Below are 17705 nucleotides of genomic sequence, written 5' to 3' on the forward strand. Positions count from 1 at the left end.
ACGCATATGACGGAATGTTATACAGCAGAGGCCAAATGGACGAATCTTAAGGATTCAACACCTATTTATTATTTTTTTAAATCTCAGAGCACTAAGAATATAGAGAATTTCCTTAAGTGAAAAGAGATTATCTAGCAAAAACTTTTAACAAATATCCTACTTAATGGAGAAATTTTGGATGCTTTCATTTTATGATCAGGAGCAAGACCCCCTATCACAGCTTCTACTTGACTCAGTACTGAAGACCTTGGCCAACATACAAAAACAAAAGTTTAATGATTGGAAGGGAAGAGGCAAAACTGCCATTATTTGTAAGTGATATCAACTAGCAAAAACAAAAATGTGCAGAATCAACAGAATAACTCCAGAAAATAACAAGAAGATTTAGTAAGATTGTCAAAAATGTGGTCAACTTACATTCTTCTACATAAGCAATTACCAAAGAAAAATGTGATTGAAAATAATAGAGCAATAAAAATAGCAAAGAAAGTTGTATTTGGAGAAAAGCTTAAACATCTACTAAAGGACACCACAGAAGAGCAATTTAACATTATTAAGATGTCATTTCTCCTCAAACTGATCTAATGCAATTCCAATAAAAGTTCCAGTTGAATTTTTTTTGGAGAATACAACAAACTAATTTCAAAAAGTATATGAACGAATAAAAGATTATGCATACATAAAACAACGTTCAAAAAGAAGAACACAGTGATGGGCTCCCTGCTAACAGATATTAAGCATACTACAAGCCATGGTAACAACCTTTTAAAAATAGCATAGGAACAGAATAGCTCAGAAACAGTCCTTTGTATAAATTCACATGTAATCAGTAAGGAAACGATGGATTGTTTAGTCGGTGATTAGCTTATTATAAAGAGAAAAATAGATTTCTACTTCCCATCGTACATTAAGGTTAGCTCTACATGTTTTGAAGAACTGAATATGAAAACTATAAGGTAACAGAGAAAAATGTAGAAGAATATTTTTGCAGACTTAAGGTGAGAAGGAGTATTTTAAATAAGACCCAAATACTACAAGTCGTAAGGTTTAAAAATAATTGATAGATAAACTTATGTTGAAATTAAGGATTAATTTTCCAACAAAAATCACACAGATGAGATCACCTCATTGGTGAAGGACTGGGAGAAAATATTCGTGATACCTAAAATCTAAAAGGGATTTATTTCTAGAACAGAGACATGTCAACGAAAGACAGGAAACAATATAAAAATGGACAAAGGATATGATACAATTTAAAGAAAAGGAAATACAAAGGCTAACAAGTATATAAATAGATGCTCAACCCTACTATTAATTGGAGAAATGCAAACTAAAAAGATTGAACTTTAGGTAAATTTAGGTAGATAAACTAGACATTAGATAGACAACAATTAGGTAATCAAAAAAATGTTAAGTTTTAGTAAAAACAGAGGGAAACGGGAATGATTATGTACTGCAGGTGGGAATGTAGTGTTTTAGCAATTCAGGAGAGCACACAGGTTGTCCTCAGCAGGTCCCATGAACAGGCATTCCTACCCCTGGCTATATATTCCTAGAGTGGTCTCCACGGAGGTCTACAGACTTGAGTCTGCACACAGGAACTCCTTCACAAAGCAGGAAGCTAAAGACATTACAGGTGTCCAATACTAGAGGAACAGATGAGTAAAATCTGGTATGGAACTGTTATACAGCAGTCGGAAGGAATACGAATACAAGCTTAAAAACAGAGTGTTGAGTTTTAAAAGTAAGGAAAAAGATCACAGCACGATACTATCTAAATAAATTAAAGACACATTTATATACAATCAGCAAGGTATCTCTTGCAGAATATATGTATTTATACATTGTATTTTTTAAAAACCCTTTGGGACCAGTGAATAGGAACCTAACTTGAGTCACTACAATGAGGAATCACGGTCTCTCATCCAGCTCCCAGATATGGGCCAGTTATAGAGGCAGAGTCACTTGAATGAGGAGCCGATAGAGCTCCCTTGAGGAAGGACCCTTCATTACTGCCATAATTATGTACCATAAATCTTTTCCTAAACCTCTAACAAATAAGCATGAGGTCCTTTACCAGGGTGACTAAGCACTGGGGAAAAGAACACTCCCAGACTTTGGGGATATAATTAGACACTGGATCTGAGCTGACCCTAATCACCGTGGAACCAGTACCCTGCTTGGGTCCATTTGTCAGAGTGAGGCCTAATGATGGAGGCCAAGGGGGCAGATGAAAGTGAAGTGTTGGCTTGAACTGGTCTCAAATAGTCTGCAAACTCAACTTGTGACTGTTTCTCCAGTCCCTGGGTGTATAACAGTTGTAATAAACAGTTGTAATAAAAATCTTTCAGCCATGGAGTAAGATATATTACGGTAGAAAAGACAAACTGGGAATCCCTCTGACTGCCTCTTCCTCCTAAAATATCAATCAAAACAATAGCACATCCTAAGGGAATCACAGAGATCAGTGCCACCCATCATCAAAGATGTGGAAAATGTGGGGATTGGAGGGTGACTCTTATGGCATCCCCACTTAATTCACTTGTCTGGCCTATGAAGGAGACATATGTCTTGAGAATGCCTGTTAATTATCATAACTGTAAATCACAAGGGGGACAACTCCAATTAAGGTCTTTTTACAAGTCTGGTCTCTTTCCTGGAGCAAATCAACCCAATTCAGTCCCAGCAAATCATTGGGGGCTGGGACTATCTCTCAAGATTTTCATATTAAGTGGTCAATTTTGTGGAAGACCAGAACAACTCAATAGGGTTAGGACCACTAAGGGCTCAGGCCTTTCAGGAATGAAGGTTTCAAAAACTCAACCAAGTAAAATAATCATCCAACTTTGTAAAGAATTCCAACCAGCTAAGCTGCTGGCTAAGGGAAAAGAGAATATGAATGGATAGAGGATGAATAAATATTATAAATATCAACTAGCATAAATATCAACTAGTCTTGTGATAATTTGCAGAAAGAAGTTCTAGACTAATCAGCATGTACTAACTGCACAGCTATACTACTCACATGTCATCTCTGAGCATCAGTTTCCTGGTCTATCCTGAGCTGAAGATAATCATAACTACTGTGCAAGGCTTACAGGATTATAATCAATATCTATGTATTTGACACTTAGTAGGTGTTCAGGACATGATAATTGTCTTTTAGAGAGACACTAGGATCTAGTATAAAGTGGTTAAGAGCTGAGACTTTGGGGTCAGAGTAGAGGTTGTAATCCCAAATATTTATAGACCCGGGGCATGATGGTTAAGTTCTCAAAAGTCTTAAATTTCCTCTTCTGCAAAATGGAGTTAGATATACCTATTTAGTGGTTTTCTTTAAAATATTCAATTAGTTAGAATATGACACTTGAAAGTACTAAAAAATAGAAGCAATTATTTTTACGAGGTAGAGTACAAGTTTCATAAACCTAGTGGGGGAAACACACATAAGTGGATATGTTCAATGTAAGGTGGGAAATAGGAAGAAACATGTATGTTTGATGACCAGGGTGCAATGAGAACATGGCCAAGTGAAGATAATGGAGATATTTAATCCAATCTGGTGGACACTGTTAACAGAACTAAGTAATTAAGGAGAGAGTTGAGACCAGAATATAGAACTTCTAACTATTGCACCAATTTCTTTTATGTGTCTAAATGTTATATTTGTATGAGATTTAAAATAAATACACCTTATTCAATTTTCCTATGCAGAATTCTCAGAAGATAAGATGCGTCTATCATATAATTATATCTTTTTGTGACTAATAACCAAAATATATGGCTTTCTTGTTTGGAACCTCTTACCTCTCATTCACACCGATCTTTTCAACATAATATGATATGGTAAGACCCTTAACATCTGTAGGAGCCATAAAGGAAGCAAAAGACATTAATTCATTCACTCAACAAATATTTTAATATCTTTTATATGCCAGGAAACTTTCTACGTGCTGAGAGTACAGAAGTCAATCAAAACAGACAAAACTGGGGTGGGGGGGGGATTATAAATACGTAAGTAAAATATATAGTACTGTATCTGCCTTTATGGGACTTATGGTAAAATAAGCCTGCATGGGGATATGACTTACATACGCTTTCAAATCTTGCCGTTTAAAAAGAAGTGTTTAAATATACTTTTTAGAGTTAGGACTTGTTATAACTGTGTCTTTTGTAGCTCCAACATCTGAGAAGGGTGGCTGTGAAGATACTGTTGAATATACACTAGAAAAACAATAAAGCCGGAGCTGAGGTTGAGAGAGAAAGTATTTCCTGATTAGTTAACAATATCTATAGGGCTCATCCAGGCAACAGTAAAGCCCTTCATAGGACGATGCAATCTCTATGGAAGGAAGGAAAAAAGAAATCTCAATGAAAGGGAATGAGAACCTCTGAGAATTACCTTGAGGAAAGGCTGGAAAAACTGGCAAGAATTTTAATACTCAGTCAGAAAGTTGCAAGAAGAATGTTAGGTATTCTGACTCACAAATTAAGTCAAACTCTCAAAGCTCTGAAACATGCATAACATGAGAGAGTTTGTGGCATGAACCACTGAGGTCTGGAGAGAAACTAAAGAATTTTTTTTTTCAGTGAAGAATGAATGAAGAACTAGTGTTTATGAAACAGAGTAGAGAATGTTCATTATATTTAAGCATCTATATTTCTTTGATTCTTGTTCTAATTATATTTTTCAATCAGAAAAATAATCATGCTGGAATTCCCTGGCAGTCCAGTGGTTAGGACTCTGCGCCCTCACTGACGAGGGCCCGGGTTCAATCCCTAAAAATAAAAAAATAAAAAGAAAGAAAGAAAGAAAAATAATCATGTTCAGGCTTAAAGCTTTATGATTTCCTTAGAAACTCCTAATAGGAAAAACGTAAAGTTCATATCTGAATCTTAGCTCTAATATGATGACTCCTCATTTGGACCATGAACCAAGGCTCAGCTGATTCTGGCATATCCTCATTTTAATATATGCGTATTCCCAGCACTGAGCTGGTACAATTCTAGCAAATACACGGTGACAGCAATTGTCACAGCCAGTCAAGACAATCCACAAGCAAAAAGAACTTCCGAGAAGCCAACATAGTTCTATGGTTTGTCCCCTCAAGTATTTGACTACCACACATTAGATGTTGTTAGAGTGAACACAGCCCTACATTGTTGTCTCCAGCTAGATGCAGACTGCTTTCATCGCCAGTTAGCTTTCCTTTCAGTGGCTAGAGTTTGTGTCTCACATCCTGGTCAGCCTCTTCTAATAGGCAGTCAGTTTTCACATGAAGAACTGAGAGAAAGTTTGTGTGAACATCCTTTTTTGTATGTTTTAAAATCATGACCAGAAAATCAACCTATATCCTAGGGATAATGAGTCAATAATAAAGACTTTTTTAGTGGCCAACAGAACATTTATGTGGGACATCTTTACAAAATCTAAACCTCATATCTTCGGGTTGAAAAGGTTAAGGGAGTTTGAATAAGAGCATGTATAGCTTCTCTTTCTCGATAACTATGGTTAATTACAAAAAAAAAAGTTCTCCCTAAATAAGTTTCCATATCAAATAATAGGTAATAAAACCATCTTCCAGTTTTTAATAAAGGAACATCCAGTGTAAGGATTAGAAGCCTCGCTTTAGAGGCAAAATAAAGGAGACAATAAATCTCACATGTTCTATTCTCTACAATCAGAAGAATGGGCTGCCCACGGAAAGCATTTCCCATTCTACTCTAATGTTGAACAACAATTTAGAAACATTAGAGCTCTTCTCAGTAACCCCAAAATTCCCAGTTTTAAGCCATGTTTTAGGTTATTCACAACTATTCAATTCCCTGTAACAACAGAGAAACTTTTTAAACGGTCAGCATAAATAGAGTACATTGTGCAACTTCCTTCAACCAAACCACAAACTGTCACAGTGTAAACAGTCAGATCCTTAAAAGAGAGCAACTGAAAACTGTAGATCCAAAGTAGGGACCAGGGAAAAGGGACAATTTTTTTGAAATGTACCTTTATGTGCTTTCTGATGGGGAATACCTCTTTCTGTAAGTTACAGAAATAATAAATAACAGTTATTTAGTGCTTACTGTGTGCAAGATGCTGTACTGCTTTACATGGGTTACCTGATTTATTCTTTGTAGAATTCTATGAAAAAGACATTGTAGTTGTTGTTATTGTTATTGTTATTATCTCCGTTTTACAGGTGAGGAGTTACCTCTTTAGAGTAGGTAACTTGGCCTAGGGTGGTAGTAAGCAGAGGCAGATAGAAATGGTCAGATGCTGGGCATGTTTTGAAAGTAAAGCCAAAAGCAAATGCTGATGGAGGTGATGGACATGTGAGAGAAAGAGAAGTCAAGGCTGATCTCTAGGTTTGGAGCCTGAGCGTTTAGAAGAAAAGAGGAAGCCTGCAGGGGGACACAAGTTTGGGATTATGGAGGCCAGGAGTTTGGCTGTGGAGATGTTACATTTGAGATGCTTATTAGACACGAGGACAGTGGTGTTAGGTAGGTAGTTAGATATGCAAGTTGGGTTCAAGAAAAAGGTTCAGGCTAGAGATATAAACATTCAGAGGTGGAGGAGATAAGGAGGAATCAACAAAGGAGAATGAGAAAGAGCAGGCAGTGTTGCAGAAGGGGATTCAAGAAGGAGTAGTATCTTAAGGTTAAGAGAAGAAAGGGGTATCTGGTGCGTCAATTGACTTACGTCAATGCTGGTGATAAGTTAAGTAAAACACAACTGGAGGATTTCCTGACCACTGGATTTAGTAAGACGAGGACTCTGTAAAATGCTGTTTCTCTTTAATATGGGAATCCTTTTTCTTATTCTTTAAATGTGAAACTTCAAGCATATCAACACCTTATTATCTTCACCCCAATATTCAGCTTCTAATTTAGATTATACTTTTATCCTATCCATCTTTTTTTTAAAAAAAAATCCTATCCAGCCTTTACTAATACTACAACCTAATTCAGGTCCCTGTGACCTCAGGACTGGGTTCCTGAGTCCCCTCCTACACTACCTCCTGATTTCTAGTCTCCTCTCCAGCAGCCCATCCTGATTAGTCATCCTGGAACAAAGCTCTTCTCAGGGATTCCCCAAGCGCTTTGGCTGTCATCAGAAACATACTAATAAGAGGTTTTGCTCACCCACTTCCCCACTCCAATGCACGAACATGCCTTCCAGATGCCCAGCAGAGCCCGATGAACCTGTGAATGGCAAAGGTCTGCCTGGACCCCACAGAAAAGAAGCCACAGTTTGAACCACCAGTAGAATGGTTGGACCCCTCTCTCTCCGCCACAATTTGATGGACTCTCTTAATCTACCAGGAAATGTGGGAGATTGAAAAATACCAACGCTGATTAAACTGGGCAAAGGACTGATGCTTTCCAATAAAAAAAATAAGCTCACACACCTAGTAGAATGATTAAAGTAAGATTAAAACAAAAACAAAGCCAACCTTACAGCACCAAATATTGGCCGAGACAAGAAGCAGCTGGGACTCTCATTCACTTCCTGTGGGAATGCAAAACCATTTGGCCACTTTGGAAAATAGTTTGGCACTTTCTTATAAAGTTAAATACTTAAAATAGAACCCACCAGTCCCACTCCTAGGTATTTACCCAAAAGAAACTAAAACATATATTCACATACACCCATAAAGTAGGTTAAAAAAAAACCCATAAGTGAATATTTACAGCAGCTTTATTCATAATCACCCAAAACTGGAAACAACCCAAATGACCATTAAATGGTGACCAGATAAACAAATTGTTGTACATCCATAAAATGGAATTCAATTCAGGAATAAAAAGAACAAACTCCTGATGCCTGCAACAACATGGCTGAATCTCAAAGGCATTACGCTAAGTAGAAAAAGCCACACACAAAAGGCTACATACCAAGTGATTCCATTTATACGACATTCAGGAAAATGTTAAACTAAAGAGAGAGAAAACAGATTCCTGTTTACCAGGGCCTGGTGGTGGTTGGAGGGTCTGACTACAAAGGAGCCTGAGGAAACTTTTTTCGGTGATGGAAAAATTACTGTAACTTGATTGTGGTGCTAGTTACATGAGTGTATAGGTTTATCAAAAATCATAGAACTGTACACCTAAAAGTGGAGAATTTTACTGCATGTAAATAATACCTCCATAAACCTAATTTTCGAAAGGAAGTTCCATAAGGGCAAGTACTTTGTTATATTCACTGCTTTATCCCTAGCACCTAGAACAGTGACTGGCACATAGTAAGTATTTATAGAAAGGAAAGAATATAGGAATGAGAGGAGGAAGGAAGGAAGGAAGGAAGGAAGGAAGGAAGGAAGGAAGGAAGGAAGGAAGGAAGGAAGGGAGGGAAGGAAGGGAGAGAGGGAAGGAGGGAGGGAAGAAGAAAGAAAGAAAGAAAAGAGAAAGAAAGGACAGGAAGAGATAAGGCAGGGGGGAAGGAAGATCTAATTCTAGATTTTAGGCTGAACATTCTTTAGATTTTCTAATACAAAAATTCTGGAAACAGTAAGTAGCCCATTCTAGAGCCTTAATTTATTAAACATTTGATTTCAAATTTATAGTCTAGAGCAGAGAGTAAAGGTCAATATAAGGATTAAGAAACTATATACATTTCTGGTTGAGATAACACAGATATAAAACAAAAAAAGAAAACTCGCAATATAGTACATTTTTAAATTGATTGGGAGTCTAAAAGAACATAGAACAAATTTACCTTTGCATATAACTGTAGAATTTTCTATTCAAATTGCCTAAGCTAGGAGTCAAAATCAGTCATTCAAAGTTAGATTCCTCTACAAAGAATCATCAAAGTAAACATTAGTGAGTTCCCGTAGCCAGAAATAAAATCTTAAAGAGAACTGCCTTTAATTAATCAGTGTGCTTTATGTCAAACTTCTACTATATTAAGTTCAAGTGTAAGAGTCTGTGTGGCCCCAAGGTATAGTGTATGGAGGATGCTTCAATTAGGAACAAGCTGAAAGAGTAACAGTAGCCGAGTCTTCATAAAACTATGCCCAAACATAACGTTGTCCAATTCATCTATTTTCTCAGTAGAGACTTCATTCATCCCACTACAGCAAGTAAGGTAAGAAAAATAACAGCTCAGACCTTAATGCTAACTAGTCCTCCAGATTCTCACAGATAATACTAAATACACAAAAAAGCATTTAAAGGCTGGCAAGAAAATGTTTAAGGAACATACACATGCAGGAAAGAATTATGCTGTGAACATGACTCATCTATGTGTTTCTACTGGTGAGAAAACGCATTGTTCTTCCTTCCTGGCAAGGAGTAAGTTCACCTTTCATAACACTTTCTTGCAAATGGGTAAAATGCTGGAGGAGGATGAGAACAGCCAAAGAGAAATAGAAGAAAAGAGTGATGAACGTTAGGTTTGTCTAATTAAGGCCACACCCGAACACTAACAGGAAAGGTTTCTTGAAAAACTACCTTGTGAAATATATGTATCAGCACCTATACAGAGGGAGTCAGTTAAGAACATGGTAGGGAAAGCAAACTACAATGTTGGTAAATAAAATTAATTTTTAACAAAAAGTTGTTAGAATTAGTTACGTCTGTGGCAGGTAAGAAATGGTAAGACTGCTCATGAAAAGAGGGAAGGAAAAAGAAAAACTTGAAGGCTATTTTTCTCCTCTCTCTGCTTACTTGTTTTTAAACCTCAACAGTAACCAAGCAAAAGAGCCTGAGACCAATGTGGTGACCACAGGTACGTAAAGAAAATGGCAGAAATGAAGGACATCATTTTCTAGCTTGGGAGATACTCATGCGAGCCACCTATGTGATTTGAAATTCTCTAATAGATACATTAGATAAGCATAAAAAAGTATAAAGAGACAGATGAAATTAGTTTTGATAATATATTTTATTTAACCCAATATATTCAAAATTTATGATTGCTCAACATATAATCAAAATTAAAAGAATATTAATGATATGTCCTACTTTTTTTTTTTTGTACTAAGTCTCCCAGATCCGGTAAGCATTTTGTACATCTCTATTTGGACAAGCCACATTAAAAGTGCTCAGCGGCCACAGTAGCTAGTGGCAAGTCTAGGCTCTTCAAACATCTTTAGATGTTTTACTCTTTCTCATTTCCTAACCTCCAAACCACACTGGGTTTACAGATTTTTAAATCAAAATCTTCACCTTTTAAAAATACATTGTATGCGCGGTCCATTTTTTTTGTTGTTGTTCCAAAATCTTCCATGTAAAATAGAAGTGTTCTTTCACGTAAATCTGGACTAAAGCAATGTGTACAGTGAGTGATCTAGTTAAAAACTACAGCTGTGGAGCTCAACCAAGCCCCCAGCTCCTCTTCACTGCTGACGCATTAACACACGCATTTTCAACCACAGAGCTGAAAAAAAACAAATCTTTTGAAGTGATGATGAAGTAATGATTAGAATTTAACACCTTCGAAAAAGGAAACGCCTCGCTATAGCTATATAAACTTCTAGGCTCTAATTTTTTTCGACAGAGAAAATGACAACAATTTTTACCATCAAAAATTGTTATTTCTCTATTTTCATTTTTTTACTTAAAAAAACAAAAAAAAACTTAAATGTAATACAGTCATCATTAAAATAATCATTTTATAAGGAAACTATTACATTGCTGAAAATTTTAAGGATTGGGGGTTTTACCTGCATCCTCACCCAGTCAGAAATTCGGCCCAGGTCCTGCAAGTCAAGATCAGGATACTATTCACCTCCTTAATTTTGCCTCCGTCTCAGATTTCCAATTTTCCTGAGGTACCATGCCCAGCACGTATGTGAAAACTGTAGTGGACACCAATTGTCTTCTTCCTGAAGCAGATTCTACGAATTTGCCTTTTTCTGGATGTTATGCTTCTCACAGGTAGTCAGGTCCAAGTTCAACTGTGTAGCTAGGAAGTTAGGCCTTTTCTGACTCTCCCAGGCCTGCTTCTTGGAATTTGGTTTTATGCCAGTCCCTATAGGCCCTCTTCCTTAGCCGGCTTGGAGACAAAGACCCCCCAAACTGCAGTAGCAAGACCCAGTTCTGTCCATATCGCAAACCAATACCTGCGTGAGTAGGAAAAACCTATGAGCCAGTGAATTGTATTATCCTGAGAAAGTGCTCAGAGTCTAACTTTACATTTAGTATCTATGGTTAATTTTATGTGTCAGCTTGGTTGGGTCACAGTGCTGAGATAGTTGGTCAAACATTATTCTGGATGATTCTGAGAGAGGGTTTTTGGATGAGATTTACATTTAGGTTGGTGGACCTTGAGAAGGCAAATTGCCCTGCATAATTGAGGAGGGCCTAGAATGTACGGCTGGGGCAACTCAACCCAAAACCCATGACTGCTACGTAGCAGGGGAGGGCTGGGAGAGGTGCTGCAAGGACAACCACAGCGTTCAGAGCAGGTCCCCACACTCTCCCTGACTTGGTCAGAAAGGCTATCAGCATAGTCTATAAGTAACCAACTAAACGTGTGAAACACTAAGCATGATTGCATAAGCCAGGCAAGATGTATTTCAAGGAATTAGCTCATATTATTATGGAGGCTGGCAAACCTAAAATCTGCAGGGTGGGCTGGCAGGCTGGAGACCCAGGAGCCAATGTTGCAGTTCAAGTCTGAAGGCTGTCACTGGCAGAATTCCTTCTTGTAGTGGGAGGTCAGTCACTATTCTATGAAGACGTTCATCTCACTGAATGAGGTCCTCACTAATTGTCCGGCCCTGTGGCCTATCATGGGTCCCCCTGCCAGCCTTCTCTCTCATGGTGATTATCTCTCAGAGGCCTGCTTCTCACCTCTTCGGTCCTTCATATCAGGGTCTATGTTCCTGAGTCCCAGTTGCAGGCAGGGTTCAAGGTCATCTCAAGAGGTTCCCAGTCCCATTTAAATCAGAGGATACAGGGACTTCCCTGGTGGTCCAGTGGTTAAGAATCCGCCCTGTAGTGCGGGGGACGCCAGTTCGATCCCTGGTCGGGGAACTAAGATCCCACATGCCGCGGGGCAACTACGCCCACGCGCCACAACTACAGAGCCTGCACGCTCTGGAGCCCACATGCCACAACTAGAGAGAAGCCCAACAACAGCAATGAAAGAACCCGCGTGCCGCAGCTAAGACCTGACGCAGCCAAAAAATAAATAAATGAATAAATATAATATTGTGTTAGTTTCAGGTGTATAGCAAAGTGATTTAGTAAAACATACATATTTAAAAAAAAAAAATCAGGGCTTCCGTGGTGGCGCAGTGGTTAAGAATCCGCCTGCCAATGCAGGGGACACGGGTTCGAGCCCTGGTCCAGGAAGATCCCACATGCCACCGAGCAACTAAGCCCGTGGGCCACAACTACTGAGCCTGCGCTCTAGAGACCATGAGTTGCAACTACTGAGCCCGTGCACCACAGCTCCTGAGCCTAGGGCCCATGCTCTGCAACAAGAGAAGCCACTGCAATGAGAAGTCTGTGCACTGCAACGAGGAGTAGCCCCCGCTCGCCACAACTAGGGCAAGCCTGCACACAGAAATGAAGACCCAAGGCAGCCAAAAATAAATTAATTAATTAAAAAAAAAAAATCAGAGGATATGGCCTAGTACCTGTTTAAGGCTCCTGAACATTTCATGACAGTCAGCAAATCCCCAACATTCCATGACCATCCTCGGCTTGTTTGTTCCATGTACTCTGAGGAGTTTTAGCAGGCTTTCAACTGTTGACAGAAATAATAAACAATCTATAACAGGAATAGAAAAGAGTTTTATTTGAGCCAAACTGAGAACTATATAGCCTGGGAGACACAGATTCAAGAAGCACTTGAATTGTGTTCTGCTGGACCACAAAATGGGGGAGTCTTATAAAGGCAAAACCTGCAAAATTACATAAGTCGTTTGTCAAGAATTATCACTGGAGCTGGCAAGAAATAAGGGTGATTGTTATGCAAGGATTGGTTGGGATCCGAACTGATTGCATAGTTACCTTGAGACCATAAGGTTGCAGCTGGAAGCTGCTAGCAGATATTGTTTTGAGAACAGCTGATGTTGTCCTTGAGTTGGATACAGTTCAGAAAATTCAGGTTCTCAGTGATGCAGGAACATCCCTGAAACTATATTCACAATGGCCACCTTGCTCTATTTTGGATGCCTGGACCACACTTACTCCATTTTTGATTTTTAAATACATTCTTGTCTTTAATGGTTAATGCAGATGTATAATGCATGTTTGACAGGCCATAAGACAGGCTGTTCTAGTTAGCATAAAATTCAAGCCAAATCATGTATAAGCCAGAATGACTTCCACATACACTAGTATGTGAAAATTTCTTCCATCACACCTAACACCACTAGCCAAAGTCTCAGCTTCAGCCCCACTAAATAACCAAAGTTAATGTCAGAAATGTCAAAATGGAATGGGCTTGTATATAGAGTGTGCTGGGATTTGGGGACAGAGGAAAGATGATGAAACTGTGACCAGATGATGCTAAGAAAAGAGAAATACTAGCTATGATTTCTCAAGCACTTTCTCTGTGCCAGGCATTGCACTAATACTCTTACACCCACTCACTGAATCCTCACATCTGCCCTACTGAGGTGAGTATCCACATCTCACAGACAAGAAAATTGAGGCACACAGAGGTATAATAACTTACTCAAATGTACAAAGTTATTAAATAATGGGGCTGGGATCTGAGCCAAGGCAGTCTGGTTTACCACAATCTTAATTAACTGCAGTATTCTCTGACAAAGGGACTACATACGTGCACAATCAGGAAATGACATCTCTCTCTGGGACTCTGCTGGGGGCACACTAAACAGTTTTACCTTCCTGAACTCCACGTTTTTTTCTGTGTTTCCATCATAACCATTCCTCTTCTTCTGATGCAGTTTTTTTTAAATTATGCTAATATCTTCACTTAAGTCACAATTAAATTGTTCCTCCCTCTTTTGGCCTAAGAGATAAGTGTTAACTTCATTACATCTTGATTTCAATAAGCAAGCTCCTTCATAGATAGAGAACAAACTGAAGGGTTGCCAGAGATGGGAGGTGGAGGTGGGTGAAATGGGTGAAAGTTGTCAAAAGGTACAAACTTCAAACTTCCAGTTATAAAATAAGTAAGTCATGAAGATGTAATGTACAGCATGGTGACTCTAGTTAATAGTACTGTATTGTAAAAAAAAAAAAAAAAAATTACGAAGGGACTTCCCTTGTGGTCCAGTGGTTAAGACTCCATGCTCCCAATGCATGGGGCACAGGTTCGATCCCTGGTGGGGGAACTAAGATTCCGCATCACACTGTGCAGCCAAAAAAAAAATTTAAATAATACTGTGTTGTATATTTGCCAGTTGCTAAGAGAGTAGCTCTTAAAAGTTCTTATCACAAGAAAAAAATGTTGTAATTATGTGTGATGTTAGATGTTAACTAGACATTGTGGTGATCATTTCACAATGTATACAAATGTTGAATCATGTTGTACAACTGAAACTAATAAAATTTTATATGTCAATTATACCTCAAAAAAAAACCAAACAAGTTCTTATGGTCTTCTACCTGACTGCCAACGTTCTTAAATCTGACATGAATGACTAAGGAATGGAGCGTGGTAGAGGTGCTGAGTTTGTGGGTCTGTAGTTCAGGAGCTATAAAAGGCAAAAACAGGGGAAATGCAAGCAGATTTGGTACTTGTATCATTGAAATTTACGGCGGTGAGCATTTTTTTGGTCAAAGATATTCATTTCTTAGTAGTCAATAGCAAAAAACGTACTGTTGAAATTTTCTATTTTATTTTGTCTGCCACTATTTGGTGGTTGCTAGGAGACCAAGGTAAGAGTAAAAACTGGTTTCAAGATTTAGTTCAAAGATCCCTGCCTCTTGTAAAGAATTTCCTGATTATTCTCCACCACTTTGAGTAGAACTGACCACTCCCTGCTGTGTTCTCCCTAGAGCTGGCACAGACTTCTATTACAAGACAAATAAAGCTGTGATACCATTTTTAGTTTACAACTCCCCCCTTCTCTCTTATAAAATAAGTTCCTTCAGAAAAGGAATGATAGCTTATTCTTATCTCTATCACTGTGTTGGGGGATATTGCGCAAATAATAATACAGCTAACATTTATCTACTTTCCTGTCAGGCCTGGGGCTAAGCAATGTTCAAAACTATCTCATTTAACCTTCACAATGATCCTATGTGGTATACATTATTCTATCTCCACTTTACAGGTAATGAAACTGAGGCACAGAGGAATTAAGCAACTTGACCAAGACCACATGGGTTATTCAATGGTGATGAACCCTTGGCAGACCAGCTTCAGAGACTTCATGCTTGACCATTGCACTGTACTGTCTCTCTCATAAAATGTCTGATGATGAACTGACTGAAGAAAAGACTGTCTTGCTCACTCCTAACCAGCAGCCTGGATTCTGTAACAAGATTAACACACTTCCACATGATCAATTTCCATGTAGATAAAATTGTTCTCTACACACTTTGGAGTAATATCTTAGTCTGTTCAGGCTGCTGTAACAGAATACCATAGACTGGGTGGCTTATAAACAACAGAAATTTATTTCTCACAGTTTTGGAGGCTGGGAAGTCCAAGACCAAAGTGCCAGCAGAATTGGTGTGGGTCCTCTTCCTGGCTCATAGACTGTCATCTTCTGGGACAAGTGTGTTCTCTGGGGTTTCTCTTATAAGGGCACTAATCCCATTCATGAGGGCTCCACCTCATGACCTAATCACCCCCCAAAGGGCCCACCTCCTAATACCATCACATTAGGAGTTAGGATGTAACATATGAATTGTTGGGGTGAGGGAGACACAGACATTCAGTCTATAGCAAGTAGTAAGAAATTATCTTATTTTGGTTTGATTTCTAGTCCAAAATATCGTATTATGAATTCTTCTTTCACACAAACTGAATGTATTTCAATTCTCTTTTTAGAGGTCTGGATGGTAGGACATATACATTCTTTGATCGAAGTATTGATCGTGATAGCTTCGTGGAAAGCTTTCATTAAAGGTTAATTTAAATTAAAGAATGATATGAAGTAGAGGTCCCAAACTCAAATGCCTACAAGAACCCAGAAGGTAGCATAAATCAAGCAATGTGTGAAGTGAATGAGACAGTGGGCCTGTGGTTCAACTGGGGAATGGTAGGCTGTAGAGAAAATTTTTATGTTTTATGTACGTTTCATGTTATGATTTTCTGAGCAAATTTTACTGACATTTGGGATCTGAGCTAAAAGAACAAGACTGGACATGAATTTATGAGTGATTACCTAATGAGAATTCCAGAGAGATTTACCTAGAGCTTTTTGGTTTTTTTAGAGTCAAAGAGCAATGGAAGCCCCTCACACACCCACCCCACCTCATCCCCACCCCTGCAGGACCATGCAGACATCTTCTGTGATGTAAAGCTGGAGACTCTAGTCTTATCTTGTATGTGGATGAATTTATTCACATCCCAAAGGGTAAGAACCCAGGATCCGTCTCCTTTGTGTCCTCAAGGAGAATTTGTTCACAAGAGGGAGCAAAAGATTTCACTTTTTCTCTCAGAAAGGGAGAGATATACAAATGTGTAGGTTGATTTTGCGGAGAGTGATTTGCTCACCTACAGGAGACACTGTTACAAGTAACAAGACATCGTATGGCCCAGGGATAAGAATTGGGACAAAGGGGAGATGGGATGATTATTTGCTGTAAGTAAATAATAATCTGCTCTGCTCTAGAAACCCAGTATTGGTGTACAGGATAATATTAACAAATATAAATATCAAAAACTTAAAAGGAACCTATACTCTACCTAGAGCCAACGAAAATAAAATTATCTCTGCTGATCAAACAAAACATGTCTACAGGCTGACTTTAGTCCACGAGCTGATAGTTTGAAGTAACTAGTATTAGGTGTGCCCTGTCTTTTGGAAAGTGGGTTGTCATATAATTTTAAAGGTACCTAAAAGACCCCTCTTTCAGAGCAAAATACGTTACTCTCTCGGTTTTTGTCAAGACCTCCAATGTCACGGTTGTAAATTCATTGTTATGCTAGTTAGAAAGTTATAATGCTAAAATATATAGGAGTGTTAACCCAAAAATGGCTTTCAAGACGCTGATATCTATAAATTAATCTGTTTATTCATCTTTACTCAGAGCCAGCTAAAAGCATCTGCCTGCAGATTACAGAATCATTTATCTAAATGTTGATCAAAGATTAAGGTGGAGAGAAACCTTAAGCTGAAGCCTTGTGACCCAGGGCAATTCTAGGTATTCTCAAAGGAGGACTCTCGTAGCTGAGAAGCAGCGAGAGGGCATTGGTGTGATGTGGGAAAGCACTTTGAGAGGAAGAAGCTCTGAAAGAGGAAGTGCGAAGCACTGAAGACAAATTGCATGCTTCTTTACATTGCTTCCTTCTTGCTCAGCAACAGTTTATCCAGCCCAGTGTTTTGTGTGATATTGAGAAATGTTTTCTAGAAGAACACGATAGCTGTCCTTTATGGAACTGACCACACATGGCTGGACATTATGTTAGGTGGGTTCTTTTAGTTGCAAGGGACAGAGACACTCTGATTACCTTTAGTGACAAGGAATTTTGGTGCAAACGTATGGGAAAGTCAAAAGAGGAAACAATCACCATTGAAGCTGGTCCTTAGGGACCACACTGGGGGAGCACGCTTCAGGGTACACAGCAGTGCTATGAAGCCTCTTGTCGTCCCCTCAACAAGGGA

This window comes from Balaenoptera physalus, assembly GCF_965194825.1.
Source record: "Balaenoptera physalus genome assembly, chromosome: 9".
In the NCBI taxonomy this organism is placed as follows: Eukaryota; Metazoa; Chordata; class Mammalia; order Artiodactyla; family Balaenopteridae; genus Balaenoptera; species Balaenoptera physalus.